Below are 21,122 nucleotides of genomic sequence, written 5' to 3'. Positions count from 1 at the left end.
GTTGTAGTGGGTACAAGGTTATTTTCATAGACCTGCACATGCCTTCTGTTCCTATTTCCTTTCAGAAACTGCATCTTGTGTCAGAGAATAAAAAGAAGGAATTTTATTCAGTCTATTATCATTGTTATTAGTCTTATTCCATCCTTCCCTCTTTTCTCTCCATTAGCCCTGGGCATCCCTTTTGGAGTAGGAGGTGGCTTTTCCTACATCCCCTTAGTGACTGAAAGAGCTCAGCCCCAATAAACTCATCAAAGTTCAGGCTCCTCAGCCACTCTGGGGGTTTCCAGCACATTCCTCTGGAAGCTCACAGGGACAATGACTGTCACATGCTGTGCCAACGTCAGGGAGCGATGCCAACATGCCATGTCATGGACTTATGGCACAATATGAACTGACAGGGCAGAGCCAGCCCATCCCCTGTAGAACCATGGCTGGGGTACAGCTGTGCTCTCACACTGGATATGTGGGAACAGCATTAATTTAAATGCTTTAATTCCATCTGGATCTTCTTGGCTTTATTCAGTGAGTCCACAAGAGCCCTTCTTTGAGGCAGTGTAGCTGAACAACTCCATTTAATATGTTAAATAATCCAGTGCTGTGCGTTGGTCAGAAAAGAAGGATGAGGAAGTCCTAATTAATCAGATCTCTTCCTAATTGGCTGTGGCAAAGAGATTTCTCTTCGTGCCAAGGGCACACAGTGGCCGAGTTCCTGGCTTTGCCTAAATAAGACAGAGGCTGTTTCTGCAAGTGCTGTCCCGGATTTGTTTGGATTTGCTTGGAGGAGTCGGCAGCAGAATGTCAGGTAGATTAATCTTGGCTTCTGTACATCCTGTCTCAGTGTCATCCCTTTGCCTCCCATCCTCTTTGCCCAGGAGTTTGAGTGCAGCATTTTTAGCCTTGAATTTTGAACTGTTCTGATGAGGCTCCTGTGAAGCAAATGGAATTTGACTGGCAGCTCTGGAGCTCCAGTGAGTGAGTGAGTGGAATTAAATTGTTGACTGTGTGTCATTAAAGAAAGGAAAGAGGGATTTACAGTCTTAGCCATTAGTTTTCTTCATTTTTTCAGAAAAGTTCTTAAAACAACCTGATTGGACAACATATAAAGAGCAGCTTTACAGCATTTCAAAGCAATAAAATGTGATCTTGACCATTTCTGTTGGCAACTCATCTCACCTTTGCACTTTTGGATCACCTCTCTGGGCTAAATCTGCTCCCTTTGGTGGGGAAGAGTCCAAACCAAACCTGCTGGACAGGAGTCAGTTGTCAGCTGTGTGTGGGATAAATGGGGAACTCTGGGTGCTGTGATGTTGTGTCACTTAGAGAAAGCTCTGACTCTTTGTTCCTCTGAGCTTCTGCATTTCCAGTGCCTAAAGTTGCTCCAAGAGAGCTGGAGAGGGACTTGGGACAAGGGATGGAGGGACAGGACACAGGGAATGGCTTCCCACTGCCAGAGGGCAGGGTTAGATGGCATATTGGGAAGGAATTGTTGGCTGTGAGGGTGGTGAGGCCCTGGCACAGCTTGCCCTTGGCACAACCACGAGCCCATTTGTACCAAAGAGGTCCTGTAGAGATGTCAGAGAGGAGGAGAGGGTCTGTCTCAGCCCAGCCCTGTACCCAGAAGAAAACACCCTCCAGAGCCTTCAGGCTTGCAGGGATACATCATTTTCCCATCTCACAGATAAAAAGCAGCAGCTTTTCTCCCACCCCAGCAGTGACACAAAAGACAAGATGGGGACAAGTGAGGAGGGGGAGACAGCATTGGTAGAAGAATGGCTGCAATCAGATGACAATGAGATTATATCAACTGTGTTGTGAAAGTTCTGATAATTAATTGTTTCTTGAACTGTGCAGCCTGTTTGTTTGATCTTCCTTCTGCATTTCTAAAGTGATGTATCATTTTATTTTCCTTCATCCTTTTTTTTTTCCTTGTGAACCATATTTCTATACTTCAGACTTGATTTAGTAACCATAGCAATGAAATAAATGCATTGTCTTCATTTACAATGGTGTCTAAATAGGTGCTCAGCTCCCTGTAAGTCCTTTAGCAAGGGATGGTTCCCTGCCACCACAATGAGAAGGCTCTGGGTGATGTTATTGAAATCATTTTCACTTTGATTTCATGACATCGAGTCCAAAAGTCTCTGAAAATGCATTTGTGGCTACTTCATTTCTCAAGGGTATATACATAGAAATATAAAACCAGAACTTTCCAGGGGGATTCTTTGTGGAGAGAACATGGTTGGCGTTATATCTTTCCAGATACAAAGAAATGCATTAATACCTTTTATTTCCTTATGCTGCCCTCACATTTTGAATAACCCACAAGTTTTTATAAGCAAAGAACAAAAAGAATGCAGACTGACTTCTTCTCTAAGAAAGGGTATGTACTCCTGTACTCCAGTCCTTACAGGAATGGATGTAAACTGTTTTCATTTCCTAAGGTTAAAAATAAAAGCTGCAAATGGAAAAAAAAAAAAAAAGGACGAAAAAACTCTCCTTTTGTGTCCTTAACAGATTGGGTTTGCAGCTCAGTGGCAGAGACATGACTTCATTCACCTTTTATATATTAATTCTGTTTGTCTAAGTCTTATGTAAACATAATTCAGGCATTCTCTAGAACACAGACAGATTTCTGTACATTTGTGCTGCAGTGATGCTGTGGCCTCACAGTAAGAGTTGGGCGTCACAGTTGAGCAGCTCTTTGCAACTTTTTTATTTTTTGATGGTCATATGGCACAGTCAGAGAACCATGGAATGGTTTGGGTGGGAAGGAACCCTAAAGATCACCCAGTTCCACCCCCTGCCATGGGCAGCAACACCTTCCACTATCCCAGGTTGCTCCAACCTGGCCTTGGACACTTCCAGGGATGGGGCAGCCACAGCTTCTCTGGGCAACCTGTGCCAGGGCCTCCCCACCCTCACAGGGAAGAATTCCTTCCCAATATTCCATCTAACTCTGCCCTCTGGGAAGTCATTCCCCCTTGCCCTGTCCCTCCATCCCTTGTCCCAAGTCCCTCTGCAGCTCTCCTGGAGCCCCTTTAGGCACTGGGAGAGGCTCTGAAGTCTCCCTGGAGCCTTTTCTTCCCCCTTCACAATCAGAGAGTGCTGTCATGGATCCACACTGGAATTACAGCATTTCCTCTGTGCATCCCATTCTTTCCCTACCTCTTCCACAAGGAAAAATGCTGGACTAGTGTCAACACTGAATCCCACTCCAATAAATGCCAACTGTGTGTTGCTCCATTCACCATGAGCAGCTCTTGGATGGAGCAGTTACAGCCTCGGAGATTCAAATTTAAATCTTTCAGCTCCAGGCACATTTTCTAAAAGAAAAGACTTATTATCCCTTTTACATATGGAGATTAGATTTCCAGGAAAAAGAAACTGGAAAGGATTGGAACCATCAGCAAATTAGAGACCTAAATTAGACTTCCCTGAAAATTTTGCACAGAAATATTTCTTGACCAAAAATGTGGTTTTTAACTGAGGGAAATTGTCTCATTAGGATGATTTTTTTATCTTTGGGTAGTGATGCCTCTCAAAAAATCCATTTTAGACTGTTGATTGTGTATCTATATGTTGACATATGGCTGTGTGTATGTGCTGGATAAACAGCCATTATCTGGATTTTTTGTTTTTTTCATGACAGTTAAAAAAATCAATGGGATAAGAATAGATTAAAGTGTGATTCTCCTATTTGATTTGATCTGGGTTTTTTTGTGAAAGGAGGGAATTTTCCTACTGGCTCTACTTTTAAGAGTAATTCATAGCTTCTGGCCATTGCCTGTGTGTTATAAATGCCCAATTGCACAAGCCAGGTGCTGACTCTGGGCTTTTAAACTCTGTATCTCTCTACTAGACTAAATCAAGAAAAAAAACTCTTGCAAGTTCACGGCATGACTAACAGCAGGAAAGGTAATTTATCCGTACCCTGGGGTTTGCAGGGAGCCTGAAAATTGAAATTGAAGCTCAGCCCCGTGTCCTGGGGACTTCACTTCTGTGTTACCTGCCCATGGTACTTCAACAATTTTCACCCGTGTCTGGTGGGGTTTGAGCCTTCCCTGTAGCTGGGCTTTAGCTGGGGGATGCAGCAGAGTGAACTCTGCCTTTTGGGCACAGAGAGGGGACTTGGAGCCTGCCCTGGGTCTCTCCAAAGGCTGGTGTGTGTTGTCTTTGACTCAGAAGGAAAACCTTTTTATCTTAGGAAAACCTCTGAAACACTATTTCTTTTTATTTCTTCTTGGTTCCTGCCGTGCTGGTTTAGATGACAGTGCAGGCAGTTCCTGCTAAAGGATAATGAGTTTGGGGGTGATAGTCTTTTTAGGGGGAGGTGTTAAAGGCAGAGGCTGTTCCTCAAGATTGCAGTAAAACAGGAGAGAAGCCTTTTAACCTTCTCCTAAAACAGGAGTGAAGGTGGACAGAGCCCTGAACCCTGACTGATGGCAACAGAAATCATGATATTTTGGTGCTGATCAGCCCTTTCTTTTCTGTATATCTCAAATAGGGAATAGAGAAGTTAAAGGAAAACAAGGGGTTCATCCTGTCTCACCAGAAAATTCATGGGGCTCTGAGCAACCTGGGATAGTGGAATGTTCTAGACCTTGGAACTGGATGAACTTTGAGGGCCCTTCCAACCCAAACCATTCTGGGATTCTGGGATTTCTTTCCTGTAACAAATTCTTCACTTAATCCTGTTCTGGAAATCCTTTCCTGTGCCTTCTTTCTTCATCCCCTCTCTGTCTTCTTTGCCCCTTAGGAAACGACTTTGCCAACCCCCAATGTCCCAAGGTGTCATCCTGTCATGGTGGCTGCCCTCCTCCAAAGCCTGTGCTTTCATAACTTCATGGGGAAAAGCCTCCAATCCTCTGTGTTTTCAGCCTCCCTTTACTTTTGAATGCAGACATCTAAAAACAAAAAAAAAAAGGGAAGAAGGAAACCTAATGGATGTGTTTTCTGTGTTAGAGGCGACAGCATGAACAGGAGGAACCTGATTTCTGACAAACAATTTAATTTAGATTTTTTAAGGCAGTTTTTAAACTCTGCAAGTCCCTGAAAGATAAGCAAATCTTGTTCTTATAAAACATTTTCTTTCTCATCTAATAAAACCCAAAGTAGGCAGATGTTCATGCCGAAATCCAGTGTTTTCTCAGCATAATATTCAGAGTTTATTACGAATTATTGTAGCAATGGACCAACTAAAAATACAGTTGCTACAGAATATTTCATGTCTTCAAAGTTCAGTTTTATGTTGTCGCAGACAATATCGTCTGGTCTTTTTTCTATAGATAATCAGAATTTATTTAGCAGTTCATTCTTTCCCCGGTTGCTCCTTCACATGTGGATCTGTTGATGGACAGCTCCGTAATTTTAGGTTTTTCTAAGAGCAGAGGAAAAGCATTTCTGGGTGGCACATGGGAATGCTGGGCCAGGAATGACTGACACTATTTACCAAAACAGGGGGATCTACTCAGATGTCTCCAGGGAGGTATCAGGATGAATGTGCTACCCCAGAACAGAATGAAACAGGCACCAGTGCTTTGGTTTGTATTTATTTCACATCTTCTGCCTGGGATCCTTCAAAATCCTTGACCTGAGTGGGTTTTGTCACCTCCAGCTTCCTTTGCTATGTGCTCCTACTCAGAGTAGCTCTGCATTCCCTTTGATTCAATATCCTGGTGTTTTATTCTGTCCAGATTTAGACCAGATTTTAAACTTTTACCTTCTGAGCTGGCACACCAGGAAATGACATCTGTGGGGAGATGCTCCTTCTGCATTGAAGGGTCTCCATGGAGGGACCACCTGTGTACTGGTCAGGAGAGCCCACAGGGTCCAGAGAGCTGTGCCGGTGACCAGATGCCTGCTCAGGGAGAGTGGAACTCCTCCTGTATCCTGGGATTAAGTCTCCAGTAACTATACAGGGAGTTTGGACCTGACAGACATGACATTTGAGCAACCTGGTCTCATGGAAGGTGTCCCTGCCCATGGCAGTGGGGTGGAACAAGATGGGTTTTAAGGTCCCTTCCAACCCAAACCATTCCATGATTCTAGGAAGACTTGTATATGTAAACACCTCTGTGTAGGTGTCTCCATCTCAAACTCAGTTCTTTGCTTAGAACCAAGTGATCTGCCCTGGATGAAATGATCCAGTGTCACTAGAGATGCTCTGACACCATCCTGGTGGGAATCTGTCTGTCTGCAGGTCAGCTGCAGGTTGTAGATCATGGAATCATGGAATGGTTTGGGTTGGAAGGGACCTTAAAGATCATCTCGTTCCAACCCCCTGCTTTGGGCAGGGACACCTTCCACTATCCCAGGTTGCTCCAAGCCCTGTCCAACCTGGCCTGGAACACTTCCAGGGATGGAGCAGCCACAGCTTCTCTGGGCAACCTGTGCCAGGGCCTCACCACGCTCAGAGTGAAGAATTTCTTCCCCATATCCCATCTATCCCTGCCCTCTGGCAGTGTGAAGCCATTCCCCCTTGTCCTATCCCTACAGGCCCTTAAAAAAAGTCTCTCTCCCTGTTTCTTGTAAGTTCCCTTCAGGTACTGAAAGGCCACATTTAGGTCAAGCCCAAGCCTTCTCCAGGCTGAACAATCCCAACTGTCTTTCCTCACAGCAGAGCTGCACCATCCCCCTAATCAACTTGTTGGCCACCTCTGGACACACTCCAACAGCTCCATGTCCTTCTTGTGCTGTTGTTCCCCAGGGCTGGAGCCAGCTCTGCAGGTGGGGTCTCACCTGAGGGGGCAGAGGGGCAGAATCCCCCCCTCCCCTGCTGCCCACGCTGTGGGATGAGCCCAGGACACGGGGGGTTTCTGGGCTGGGAGTGCACATGGGTGGGGCATGTCCAGCCTCTCACCCAACAACACCCCCAAAGTCCTTCTCCCCAGGGCTGCTCCATCTGTTCATCCCCTGCCTGGATTGATCCTGGGGGTTTCCCTGACCCAGCTACAGCACCAGCACTTGGTCTTGTTAAACCTCACGAGATTCCCATGGGTCACTGCTCCTTCTTGTCCAGGTCCCTCGGGGTGGCCCCATCCTTCAGGCGTGGCCCCCGTCAGCCCCTTGCAGATGGTTTGGATGCTCCAGGGCAGCACAAATGGCCACACATTGGATGTCAATGTGTGGGAACTGATTCCAGTCTGTGTAGACACCTGAATCCAGGTGTCTGAGCCTGATCCTGGGTGTCACTCCAGTTTTTTGGCAGATATTCTCTGCTCTGTCATGCAGGGGCAGGAGGGAATTCAGTCCACGTGCACAAAGCATATGTCAATGCAGTAGATGACAACATTCCTGACACTCCCTGGTTTCCTTCGGACATTTAAGGAATTCATTTCAGAGGCAGTTTCTTTTGATGAACATAATTTGGTCCTAATCATCTTTATCCACGTAACATTAAGTTTTTCATTTGCCTCATTAACTGTTGCTTTAAAGTGTTGATGGTCAAATATTGATGAAGTACCAAGCTCTGGGACAGATCAAATCCTCATTCACTGAATTCAGCAGTACTGGGGATGTTTTCATCATAGAAATTTTCATCAATGCACAGATCTATGCCCAGATCAATCACTTTTCCTTCTGCCAGTGGAAAATTTATCATGGCTGAAATGTCCAAGGCCAGGTTGGACGGGCCTTGGAGCAACCTGGAATAGTGGAAGGTGTCCCTGCCCATGGCAGAGGGTTGGAATGAGATGATCTTTAAGATCCCTTCCAACCCAAACGATTCAGTGATTCTGTGATAATCTGGGTTTCCTGGGCATGCAGAATTTGAAGCCAGTCCCCTGGAAACCAAAGACATGCTCTGCAGTTCTGACATTCCTACTGCAAATCTTCCTTACGCCATCCCCAGTTTTTCAACATCCTTTAAAAACGTGGTTGGCAGGAGTGGATTTAATATTCCAGCATTAGTCTCAGTGCTGCTGTAAATGAAAATCAAGTCACTCTCTCCTCCTACTCCTCCTCTGCTGTGCACATGTCCATGAATTGCATTAGTGCTTTTCATCACGGCATCCTAATGGGATCCTAGTGCTAAGCTTTTTGGCTACTGTGACCCCTAAATTACTTTCAGATGCTATTTTCCATTATGTAATCCTTTGTTCTCTCCATTCCTGCTTTTCTGCTTCCTTAGCTGAACACAGACTCATATGTCTATATTAAAATATGGGGTTGCTGATTGAGCCTAATGTACTAAGGAATCCGAGCTGGTTTTATGGCCACCTCATCCTCCTTAATACTTATTATGATGTCAAACTTTGTGTCATTCCCAAATGTTATCAGAGATGGTTTTATGTTTATTTCCAGATGCCATAAAGAAAATTTAATAATGTTAGACCTTAAGACAAGGCCTTTCAAAGGTGATGCAACACTTAGGAGGTGGCTCAAGCAGTTTATTTTATAGCCAGTGGGAAGCAAGGGATGTGCAGGAGGAATTCTCAGGTTCTCAGTGTTGCAGATGAATGGGGAGTAGTGACGCTTGTGATGTTTATTACTGGTCAGTATGGTGGAATAAACTCCTGCTTTGCCTCCAGCTCAAAAAAAAAGGGTAAAAAATGAGGTAAATCTGGGTAGGTAACTCAGCCAGCTGTTCCTGCTGGAGTTAATGGAGAGAGAAGGGCTCTGCATCAGCACAGGCTGGGACTTGGACACATGGAATTGCCTCCTCTCTCTGCAGCCTGTTGAAGGATGTCAGCAATCTCCTATGCCCAAAACTGGGGGATGTGAGTTACTCCTTTCTCCCAGCTGTTAAACAATAATCTGCACTTTTATGGCTCTCTATTTTGAGGTGCCAGGCACCTATGAAATTCCCTCAATAAATAACACAAAAAACTTACATCAACATCTCAGCATTCAGGAGCCATTTTGGGCATTACAGCAGTGACAGCCCTAATATTTCCCCTACCTGAATTTGGTTTACAGTGATCTTTAATTTCCTGATTGCAGACGACTTTCCAAGTAATGGAGTGCCCTGTATACACATTTTCTACAATTTTAAGTAAAAATACAGCATGGTATGAGCAAAGCAATCCAGTGTTCCTATGTAATCTTCTGCAATGTTGTAGAATACTGATGTACATCTGAGGAAATATCCAGCTCTTCTGTGCTTTTTCCTATAAATTAACTCTCTATCTAATTGCCTCATCTGCCAGTCTGCAATTTGTGTGTGTTCACAGGTATATTGTTTTTGTGCTTAACTGCTTCATTTCCATGAATTGTAGGCATGAAGGGCTCAGAGAGCTCTGTGTAGCACAATGTGCTTGCTAAAAATTGAAATACATACCTCGGAGGGAAGAAAGATCATTTAGAGTTGATGAAGATGATGTTAAACAGAGTAAGTGTGCCATGAAGGAGTGCTGCCTCCCCTTATAAACAAACCAGCCCTGGAAGGGAGCTCCATGAAATTATAGAGAGCAGAAAACAGCAGAATCACCTTAAAAACCAAATTCTCCTCCTATGAATAACTTTGTTCATTTCAGGGGAGTTGGATCAGAACAAATCTTTTCAAGAACAACGAATCCCAGAATGGTTTGGGTTGGAAGGGATTTTAAAGATGATCCAGTTCCAAACCCCTGCTGTGGGCAGGGACACCTTCTGCTATCCCAGGTTGCTCCAAGCCCCATCCAAGATCAAAGGAAGGTCTCCTACACATGTGCTGTCTGGGAGCAGGGGGCAGAGGGAAGTGTGCAGGTGCAACTCCAGTTGTGGCATTCCCTAATTTTGTTGATTGCTTGATTGAATGTTCTCAGCACATTTGGTCCAGAGGGGAATTTCTTCAACTGAACCCCTCTCAAAGAGATATACAGCAGGCAGCATGAGCAAGGCTAAAAAAATACCTGGAGGAACCTTCCAGGCTGGAAATGATCACACTGGAAAACTTGAACCTGGATCCAGAGTTTGGGAACATTTGATCAGTTAATTCATGGTCATGAGCTGTTCTTTCCTAGTGCAGGGTGTGAGGAATCGAGGAGTGTGTTCAAAACTAGTTTGTCTTATTTGCTCGTGGGAAGGTTGAGGTGAGGTCAAGGCTGATTGTTGACAGCAGGTCGACCCTGCAGGTATTTCCACAGGAGAGCTTCCCTCTGTGTTACAGCTGCGTTATGTGTGTAGCAGGGAATGGGATGAAACAACCTCAAGGTGTGCCAGGGGAGGTTTAGGTTGGATATGAGGAACAATTTCTTCACCAGGGTGGTCAGACCCTGGCATAGCTGCCCAGGGCAGTGGTGGAGTCCCTGTCCCTGGGGGGATTTAAAAGCCAGGTGGATGTGGCACTTGGGGACATGGGTTAGTGGTGGCCTTGGCAGTGGTGGGAGAGTGGTTGGACTCGAGGTCTTTTCCAACTCAGAGGTCTTTTCCAACCTAAATGATTCTGTGGTTCTATGATTCTGTTTGAGTGGAACATTCAATATAAACCATGACTAATAGCTTTGCTGTAAATTGGTAGGAGCATTAGTGGTGGCCTTGGCAGTGCTGGGGGTTGGACTTGGTGATCTCAGAAGGTTTTTTCAACCTAAATGATTCTGTGATTCTAAAGTTCTGTGTAGCCTCGATCTACCCAACTGGTCACACAATGGGAACAATCAGGATCCTTCCTTGGATGGATCCTGGGCCAGGATGGAGTTTATAGCCCTCTCAGGCTTGCTGACTTGGTGCTGAGGGTATGCATTTGGGGGTGTCTGGAGGGGCTGATAAAATTTGTGCTGCTGATTTGCTGATAAACATGGCCAGGGCACAGACCTGTCCTGTGGGTGCTGCTGTTCACAAAATCATCATCATGGAATCACAGAATGGTTTGGATTGGAAGGGATTTTAAGGATCACCTTGCTCCACTCCCTTCCATGGACAGGGACATCTTCCACTATCCCAAATTGCTCCAAGCCCCATCCACCCTGGCCTTGGACACTTCCAGGGATGTTCTTCTTGTTCGGCCAATCCTGGTAAACTTTCCAGACGCTTCCCAAGGACACTTTGGGAGCTGGCACCTACCAGACACCATTCCCAAAAGGCAGTTTGGATGGTGCTGGCAGTTCTGGAGCACAGAAGAACCTGGGCATGGCCAGGCTGTGCCAACTGGCCCCTGGCACCGGGTTAACCGAGCTGGGGATGTGTAAAGTTTTGCTCCACAGTTTGAGTGAAGCTCTTTTTGAGACCTCCCACCCTTTGCATCAGGATCCAGTAGAGCTACTTTTAGCCACCACAAAGTGAGATATTTCCTCTAAGCTCTGAAACCTGAGGGAGTGCAGGAAGCTGGGCTGCTCCAGAGGGCAACTCATCCCACTGAGTTACCAATTTGGGAAAGACCAACAGCGGGTGACGAGCGCTCCCCTCTCGTGGAGGAGCGGGTGGGGAGGGCAGACGCCTTCTGCAAGAAGCTGATGGGAACAGAAATCATGGAATCATAGGAAGGGGATTCAGCCCCTCTGCTTCACTCAGATGAGACCCCTCCTGCAGAGCTGCCTCCAGCTCTGGGATCCTCAGCACAGGAAGGACGTGGACCTGTTGGAGCAAGTCCAGAGGTGGCCAACAGGTTGATCAGGGGGATGGAGCCTCTCTGCTGTGAGGAAAGGCTGAAAGAATTGGAAGTGTTTAGCCTGGAAAAAAGAAGGCTTCAGGGTGACCTAATTGCCTTTTCCAGCACCTGAAGGGAGCCTTCAAGAAAGATGGAGAGAAACTATTTACAAGGACCTGGAGTGACAGGAGTCCAGAGGAGGCCACGGAGATGCTCCAAGGGCTGGAGTCCCTCTGCTCTGGAGACAAGCTGGGACAGCTGGGAATGTTCACCTGGAGAAGAGAAGACTCCAAGGAGACCTTAGAGCTCCTTCCACTGCCTAAAGGGGCTCCAGGGGGGCTGGAGAGGGACTTTGAACAAGGGCCTGGAGGGATAGGACATGGGGAATGGCTTCCCACTGCCAGAGGGCAGGGTTAGATGGGATCTTGGGAAGGAATTGTTGGCTGTGAGGGTGGTGAGACCCCGAGAATCTGTGCCTGCCCCATCCCTGGAAGTGTTCCAGGCCAGGTTGGATGGGCCTTGGAACAACCTGGGATAGTGGAAGGTGTTCCTGCAGGGACACGACAGGGGGTGGAATGCGATGGTTTTTAAGGTCTCTTCCAACCCCAAGCCATTCTGTGATTCTGTGGTTCAATGATTAAGGTTAGAAAATACTTCCAAGAACATCAAGTCCCACCTAATTCTTGGTCCATCCAGATGGAAGCACCAGCAGCGTGCAGTGAAAGGGCAAACACCAGGGCAGCTCGGACAACAGGGATGACGTTCATCCCTCTGTGAAGAGCAGCACAAGACTCGTATAAACCCCCACCCCTCACGTGGGATGTGAGTGGTGCAAAAGCTTTAAAGCCACGAGGGCACAGCTCAGAAACGAACTCGGAGCCACCGAGCGCCGCGTTCACGTGAATCGCGCCGGGCTCGCTCTCATCTCTCGTAACTCTCATCCAAAAAGTGCTGATTGGGAGAAGAAAACTTTCAGCTAATTACTGTCATTTTTATATTTTTTTTTCCCGTTTTTTTTTTCCCCTGTGAGCTCTGACTACTGTTCTTAATTTCCTGACCAGCTTGCGCCCTTCCCCCGCGCCTCTCCGAGCATCTGTGGTCGTTTCAAATTGAGCTGTACTACCTGCTGCTCCGACTTTCTAACATACCATACCAGTTGGTTTGCCAAACAGTGAACTGCCAGCCATCTGCCACCCCGATCAGAATTTACATTGTTTCATCTTAAAATAACGCCTTCGGAATATCAAGTAACTCTTCTCCTGCATCAGGTTCTGCGAACTGAAAACGGGCCAGGATTAAAAACAAATACCAAATGTGCCTCTCCGAAAGGAGAGGGGAGGGGAGTGAGGGGGAAAAGTTGGACAGGGAAAAGTTTTGAATTTGCTGGTTTTACCTGATCTGGAGGGAGAAAATAAGACTGATGGTTTTAACCTTGCAAAGGGAAACTCTTTTAGAATCATGGAATGGTTTGGGTTGGAAGTGATCTTAAAGATCTTTTGGTTCCTATCTGTCTTGCACTATCCCAGGTTGCTCCTAGCCCTGCACAGGACAGCCCAACAATCCCATCCTGTCCCTGAGGGCGTTGTCCAAACACTCCTTGAGCTCTGGCAACCTTGGGACCACTGCCCTGGAGAGCCTGTTCAGTGCCCAACCACCCTCTGGGGGAAGGACCTTCTCCTGATATCCAGGTTAAATCTCTCCTGACACAACTGCAGCCATTCCCTTGAGCCCTATCACTGGTCACCAGAGAGAAGAGATCAGCACCTGCAATTGTAGCCAAGTGTTAACTTTGTGAAGATCTAATTTTCCCAACTCCTTAATCCCAGTCATTAAGGGGCGAAACAATAAATTTACTAAAAATGCAAAACACATTCTGCTGTTTGATACTAAACACTTTTAACCATGAGGCTTTAGGATATATCCCTGCCCATGGCAGGGGGTTGGAGCTAGATGACCTTTAAGGTCCCTTCTGACCCAAAGCATTGGGTATATTAGTGACAATGCCCTGATAGGTCTTTTGACCTCCAGGAATCCCCACCACTCTGTACCTGGAGTGAAAGTCTCCACAGGTGATGTTTGCTTGTAAAACTTACTAAATAAAAGGAACCTGATTGACTGATCGTGGTCCTTCTGATGGTTTCTGTGATCTAGACCATAATACTGACCAATGTTTCTCCTTGGAAAAGTCCATTGGCACGTCCAGCCTATGGCCTCTTATGAAAGGCAGTGAAAAGGAAAGGGGTTCAGACACAACCAACAGACCTTCACTTGTCTCTCTCTCTTCCTCCAAACCTTCCACGTGGTTCTAGAATCTGTTGAGCCCTAAAAAATGCTTTATTGTGATGGTTTCTTCTGGGCAATGTGTTGCAAACATCCCCGTTGTTGGATATGGATGTTGGATATCCATATGGATGGTCATGGATGGTGTGTGTGCACTTACAGTGACAAGTCCAGTTAGATCAGTTGCCTTTAGTAATGGAAGGTGCAGGAAGAAAGACTGCATAGAAATGTTTGGGATTATCAGCCCATAAAATAAATTTTCAATGTATTTAGTTCTAGTTAAGGGGAAAATAAGAGCGTATTCCAGCACACAGGATAATAACAATCAGCCTTCTCATCTTCCAGGACTGTAGGAAAGGGGTATTTGGAGCAATATCCACCCCTTAATAACGAATTAATTCTTTCAACTGGAATCATCACAGAACTGACATGTCTGCATTTGGGCCTGGGCACTGTGTAGGAGTCAGATGGTTTATCTGTGGTGCCTAAAATGTGCTAAATACCCAGGAACACTTCTTTCCAGCAGCATCTCCTCCAGGATCTGTAAACTGGGATGGAACGTGTTTTGGACCAGAGAACAGAAGCACATCAGTTTGATTAGTTAAGCACTCAGAGGGGGCTACTCTTACTTTGCTTTAGCTGTTTAAAACTAATGGCCTTAACCTAAAAGTATCAAGTAGGTTTCCTCCATTATTAATGGGAAGAGAGAAGCTCCTCTTGGGAACAATCCAACATGTCCCAGAGTAGGTCTGGAGTCAGTTTACCTCAATGGCAATTTTCCCACCTTTCTCCTGAACCTGAAGAATGAACTTGAACCACATCCCTGCGTTTTCCACAACCCTGGAAGTGCTCAAGGCCAGGTTGGATGGAGCTCTGAACAACCAGGTCTAGTGGAAGGTGTCCCTACCCATGGCAGGGGGTTGGAATGAGATCTATAAGGTCCCTTCCAACCCAACCATTTTGGGATTCTGTGAGTCTATGACCATATTTTAAATGAATCCTACTAAGATAGATGCTACCTACCATTTTGGGTTCCAGAAATGACACAGTGGGTCTTTCTTCTGCCAGAACCCAACAGCTGCATTAGAAGATTTTTTTTTTTTGCCCATTGATTTTCAAAAAGCTGAGCTCTTCTTAGTTAAATCTTTGGCCTCAGGAGACCATTTTATATTTTGAGTCTGGGTTGGATGTCAGTAGTTGGAGTCCTTCATTCAGATGTTTAAGCTTCAGATCAAGTGGTTTGACCCATCTTTGTGCTTAGAATTTCAAATAGGCCAACTCTGAATTACTCTTCAGAAGTGCCTGGGCCAAGTCAGTGTTATTTTCTTGGAGAGTCAAGCGGAGTTGTGGGCACTTGGAAAATCATTCTCCACACTATAAAAATGATATAAGCATTCCTGGGACAGAAACTCTCCTGGATAGTGACCAGGCATGGTTAGGAAACTTAGACAGACAAGGAGCTATTCCCAGTTGGCTCTTTGGATGCAACCAGTATGTTTGGGAAGGAAGAAAGCATAGCTGTGCCATGTTATTTGGGCCTCAGGAGGAGAAAATGGGGCCTGGCACATTTTTATGCCAGCATAGGTGGTAGCTCGAGCCTCTGCTGCTTAATTGAAGTACTGAATTAATGCCAGGCACCTGCATTTTAGGTGTTATAAAATCTGAGTGGGGACCTGGAGCAGCCCAAACCTCATGCCTCGGTTTGCTCAGAACTGGGCAAGGACCCAGATTTTGGCTTTGGAGCTTTCTGCATTATTTATATCCTCATGTTTTAGTAGCCACTCCAAACCCTAAACCCACTTAGGTGAAGTGTTACGTTGAGAGGTAGCAGTGAGATTGTCCTGTTTCCAAACCCACTTGTGATTCCTGCATAAGATGAGAGGCAAGAAGTATGTTCAAGAAACAGATGGTGGGAACACAGGATAACAAAGAGATCCATTAGTAAAGACATTCCATGAATTTCCTCCACTGCCTTCTCTCCCGAAGGCCTCACAAAAGGTAGTTTATGATAAAACTACTGCTAGAACTCAGGAAAATAACTTCAGTTAGGGTTTGAGGTTGGTGAGGTTCAAGCTGGTAGATGTGACTTTGCTGCAGCCCCAGAAGCACTAGTGGAGCACATTGATACTCAAATTACTTTCAAAATGGTTCTGAACAGGGAAAATTACCCATGTTGAGCTTCATGTCTGCACATTCAACCTGTTACTCATGGGCAAAGTAGGGATTTTAAAGCTGTTTAAGGCGCCTCAACACACACCCTTAGTTTTTCTAGTTGCTAATGTTTCACGTCTCTCCTCGTTCATTCTGAGAAACCCAAGCCCTTGTTAATCCTTTCACCTGCCAGCTGTGTTGGAGTATTATCAAAAATCTGTTTCCCCTTATCCAAGGTCCCTGGGACATTTCTTCACAATTGAATTCAAGCTATCCATTGCTTTTATACTCTCAGAGAAGCACTTGAAAACAGTTCCCTTTTAGAAACTCGAGGGTGAAGGATTAGATCATGTTCTGTGATTTGAATTTATTCGTAAATGCATTTACTGGCAGATCTTGTGGTTTCTTCTTTGTACCTTAAGTTGAAGGTTAGCCACCGAAAATGCTCTTCCTGGGGTCCTTTGGGATCATGCAGGAAAGGGAAAAGAAACTACAAGAAACAGCATCTAGCAAATATTGCTCTTATTTGGAGGGTGGGAGAGGTTCACTTGTTCTGGACTTTCTAGGTGGGCTCAGGCCATGAGAACCCAACTCCTTCAGGTTTGTGGAAGATTTAGTTAATCTATCTTTTACTTTTTATGTCATCAGTATCTTTCGGAATCCTTTATAGGGAAAAAAAAAAAGAAAGTTGGTGTATTTTCACAGAATTTTTGCCTTCACTGATGAAAATACCCACAGAAAAACAGACATCATATTTTTCTTCCAGTTCTGTAAATAACTTCACGCATTTAAGACCCAAAGAAATGTAAAAACAAAAATATTTGAGATATAAATATTATTGTCCGTAATTCCAGGGCTGTTTATTTATAGGAAACCAAGGAAACACAGGAATGGTAGGTGGATGAATGGGAAAACACACTTTATTAAAGAAAAAGGCATAATGAGCAAACATGTACTGCCCAAGTTAATGGCTGGAAGACTTGCAGACTGTGTTGTCATCTGAATTATGTCATTTTTGAAGTGCTGCAGAGGATGTAATTGTTAGGAAGTTCATTTCCATCCTGATATAAATGGACTCATGCATTTGGTGAAAAAGAAAGAAAGAAAGAAAAACCCATCAGAATTAATTCAAGGTCTTTGCATTGGCCATTTATAAGACTAAAATAAATAAAACTTGGGCAAAGGAGCAGTGAAGCTGCTGAGGTCAGATTTAGACATGGGAGCAGCGATGTCACTGAGGAGCAGTTGGTGCAAACATCCATAAAAATGGATGAGAAAGGATCATTGAAGGACAAAAACTGCAGACAACTTTTTCCACGTGCATTTTCATGCCTCAGTGCAACTTCCTTACCTCTCTCACCCCGGGCAGCATCTCTGTTATGTGGATAAAGGGATGTTTTAAGTCTGAGAAAAGCCATTAATTTGTTTCCCGCCTGAGAGACACATATTCCAGGAGACTCATCCTGCATAAGATGCTGCCTGTGGGAAGGATGGAATTAAGAAAATGTTCAACTCTTGTACTGAGAACAAGGGCTGGGGACTGAATTCCGCCTTGGTTTGCAGCCACAAGTGGGTGCAACAGGTTCTGTGCTGTTTGTACCTGACAGGGCTTGACCTTCTCCAGGAAAACAGTGTTGATGTCATGTAAAGTTTGATCAGACACAGATTGTGCAGGTATTCAGTCACGAAGGAGACAAGTTATGGAGACAATAGCCTGGAAAAATGGTCAGAATCTAATAGAAAATGGTTTAGTAGAGTGAGCTGCCACAGTGTGTCTGACCCAAAGGTAACAAACATGGTACCAGTGGTGTATTGAGCAAACACAGGTAAAAGATCCTGAATTTCCTTCTGATTTTAAGACAAATATTGATGGCCTCTGTTCAGTTCTGGACCCACTGGGAAATGAAAGTAATGAAAAGTATATAGAATAGAATAGAATAGAATAGAATAGAATAGAATAGAATAGAATAGAATAGAATAGATTATTAGAGGACAGGTTTGTATTAACTAGTAGGAAGAAATTCTTCCCTGTGAGGGTGGGGAGGCCCTGGCACAGGTTGCCCAGAGAAGCTGGAGCTGCCCCTGTATTCCTGGAAGTGTCCAAGGCCAGGTTGGATGGGGCTTGGAGCCACCTGGGATAGTAGAAGTGAGAGTATTTGAATATTATGATTGTAGAAACTTGGATAATTTAGACTGGAAAGAACCCCTGGAGGTCTGTGGTCCAAGCCTGTGCTTGAAGCAGGTCCAACTTTGATCAGGTTGCTCAAGGATGTGTCCAGTTGAATTTTAGTAAAATTTTTGATCACATTCTCAATAAAAAAGCTTTCCGCTGTTACAGCTTGTGTCTGTTTCTTCTCATCCTTCCACTTTGCACCTGTAAAGGACTCTGGTTTTGTCTTCTTTATACCCTCCTGAATAGTTTAAGAAAGCAGTAAGATCTCCCATCAATCATTCCTTTGGGAATGGAACACATTCTCAGCCCCTCTTGTGTGTCATGTGCCCCAAGCCCCCAACAATCTCAGTGGCCTTTGAGGCAGGGAAAAATAATGAGTTTGTTTGCAACTTTTAACAGGACTCCTCATGCTGTTAAAAAAAAAAAGGCTTTTGTTGGGTTGTTTTGCTGTTTTTCACTTAAATTTGAATCAGTTCCTTGGTGTGGTTCAGGAAACTGGTGGAACACTTCATCCTGGAGATGGTTCCTGTCATGTTTTTCTTGGAAAACTGGGGCACTTGCTGTCTGCCACACTTTCCTTAAGGCCATTGCATTCTGGAATTGAATTTCTATTCTTGAAGTAAAATAAATTCATCAGCTTCACAAGAGAAAGAAAAAATTCAGAGCCAGAAAGCTGGGGATGGTCAGAGATGTTCAGGGCTGGGTGTGTATCAGTATATTCTGTATAAAATGTAATCTATAATATCACTCTTTTCAATCTATTTTGAGCCCTTAGTTGAGCTGTTTGGGGGGAGGGAAGTGGAAGTTATGAAGCTGTTGGCATTTTGAATTACGTTTTTCCAGAAATTAAATGGAATTTCTAATTTTTCCATGGAAATGTTCATGAAGCCGTTTTCGAAGAGGTCCCATTTTGCTGTGTTTCTGCCTTCTTGTTTTCCCCATTTTGACCTGTGATATAATAAAAAAAAGATGTAGTTCTTGCTACCTTTTCATTATTTCATGGCCATCTTTTATTTCCTGGATATTATTTGTGATGGCAAGGGAGGAAAAAAATAGGGATAAACAGCTTGATGAAGGTGAACATTATTCTGATATAGGAGACCAGAAGATCCCTAATGTGGAGCTTAAAATTGTGATTTCTTAGGAAAACTGGAATATTTCTATAAAATGCGGCTTTGCCACCGAAGTTGTCGTTTCCAGACAAAATTAGTTTTTCAGAAGAAAATATAATGACTTTAGATTTTTGTACATTGATGCTCTAAAACCCCTCTGCTGATGGTTGCTATAGAAAACCTTTGGAAAAACAAGTGGGTATATATAGTAAGCTTTTAGCCAAGTGCTTTCTCCAAATTATTTTCCTTTTACATGAACACATGATCCTGACAAAATAGATTTACATGTGGCCACATCCTAATCTCACTTTAATTAGGGTAAGTCAGAAGCACTTCCTGAGCATCCCTGAGAGTTTGCCGAGCTGGAAGTGGGCAAATCTTGCTCCCATCATGTGTTTATTTTATGCTTTATTTCCCATGGGGTTTGCAATTATTTATTTATGTTTGGCTTAAACATCTCCACCCTGAAGGTGACCCAGACCCCAGTTTTAAATGTTTTCCTTTAGCAGTCCAGCTCATGCCCCAAGCACAGTTTGGCTCACTGAGCACAAGATCCTTTCACATCCCTCCAGCAAAATCTTCCCTGAGAAAGTCGTGAGCCCTGAGAGGACTTTTTAGAGAATTTATTGTCATGTCATGTCATGTCATGTCATGGCTAGGCTTCGCGAACGAAGATTTGGGAAGGGCTCTACCCACTATTCTTGCAAGCGCGTTGGTGGCTAAAAAGGCCAATACGGGAAAGGCAAGTCCGGTTGCAAAAGACACAGCAGAAAGACTCCTTAGATGGTATATTCTGCAAGGCTCGATTCTTTCTGCGTTGTCTTTTCTCCTCAAGAGTGATCCTGCGTGCTTTCTCAAAAGCATCAGCGGCGTTATAAATGGACTGTCTCCAGGCCTCCCGGTTAGAGGCCAGAGTAGACCAGTTATGGTGATCAATATGCCCAAGGCTGAGTTGTTGCTTCAGGGAGTCCTTGTATCTTTTCTTCGGAGCTCCTCTCTTGCGGCAGCCAGAGGCAAGTTCACCATAAAGCAGGATCTTAGGGAGGCGGTGGTCCTTCATCCTGGAGACGTGCCCTGCCCAGCGCAGTTGCGTTCTCAGTAGCATGGCCTCAATACTTGTGATTGCTGCCTGTTCAAGAACAGATGTATTGGTCACATAATCTGACCAGCGGATGTTCAGGATTGTGCGGAGGCAGCGTTGATGGAAGCGTTCTAGGAGACGCAGGTGGTGGCGGTAAGCCTTCAAGCCTGCGCAATGGATTTTTTAGGTGAGATGCAGTATGCGCGGAACTGAACCCACCCTTTAATCCTGAGGTTCATCTGCCAGGGCCGAGCAAGCTTGGACGGTGGCAGCGAGGTCCTCAGGACGTAGGTTTGATTAGAGTGACCTTCTCTTAGATGGATGGCCTTCCAGGGCTAAGCGAGCTCCATCTGCCCGGGTTTGGTATGAGAGTTGTCCTTCTCCTAGGATGACTGCCAGAAGGCTAATGAGCTCATCCTGCCCAAGAATGAAGTGAATCTGGTCCTATGGTTTTGACCTGTCTGGCATGGGCGACCCTACCGAGGGCATGAACCCTCGCCAGCATAGCTCGCAACCACATGGGGGGGGGTACATAGGCTACTTACCTGTTAGAACGATTTGGGTAAGTCCTACAATTCCTACTTTACTAACACCTACCTAAATACCATCATAAGGGGCGAGAGAATTTATTACATTATTAATAAACTGGCTGATTAAAGGACACAGTTCCCTCTGGCTTTTCCTAAACTGGTTTTGTTCATGGTATTTTAATTCGGGCACATTTTGTAATTAAGACATTTTGATTCCATATCTATTAACAGTGATAAGGAACCAAATAAAAAAAAAAAGAAATAAAATGGAGAAAGGCCTCAGGGCAAAAGG

General features: G+C 44.8%; 1 protein-coding gene across 3 annotated transcripts in view; it reads left to right on the top strand.

The window, feature by feature from the left end:
- Positions 1 to 21,122, top strand: part of MSRA (methionine sulfoxide reductase A) — a 256,105-nt gene that overhangs the window by 194,852 nt on the left and 40,131 nt on the right. The gene's annotated exons all lie outside the window — the stretch shown is intronic.

This window comes from Neopelma chrysocephalum, unplaced genomic scaffold (assembly GCF_003984885.1).
Source record: "Neopelma chrysocephalum unplaced genomic scaffold, ASM398488v2 Primary Assembly neopelma1_123, whole genome shotgun sequence".
Taxonomy (NCBI): domain Eukaryota; kingdom Metazoa; phylum Chordata; class Aves; order Passeriformes; family Pipridae; genus Neopelma; species Neopelma chrysocephalum.
Note: the sequence above shows the minus strand (reverse complement) of the source record. Positions and strands in the feature narration are given on the sequence as shown.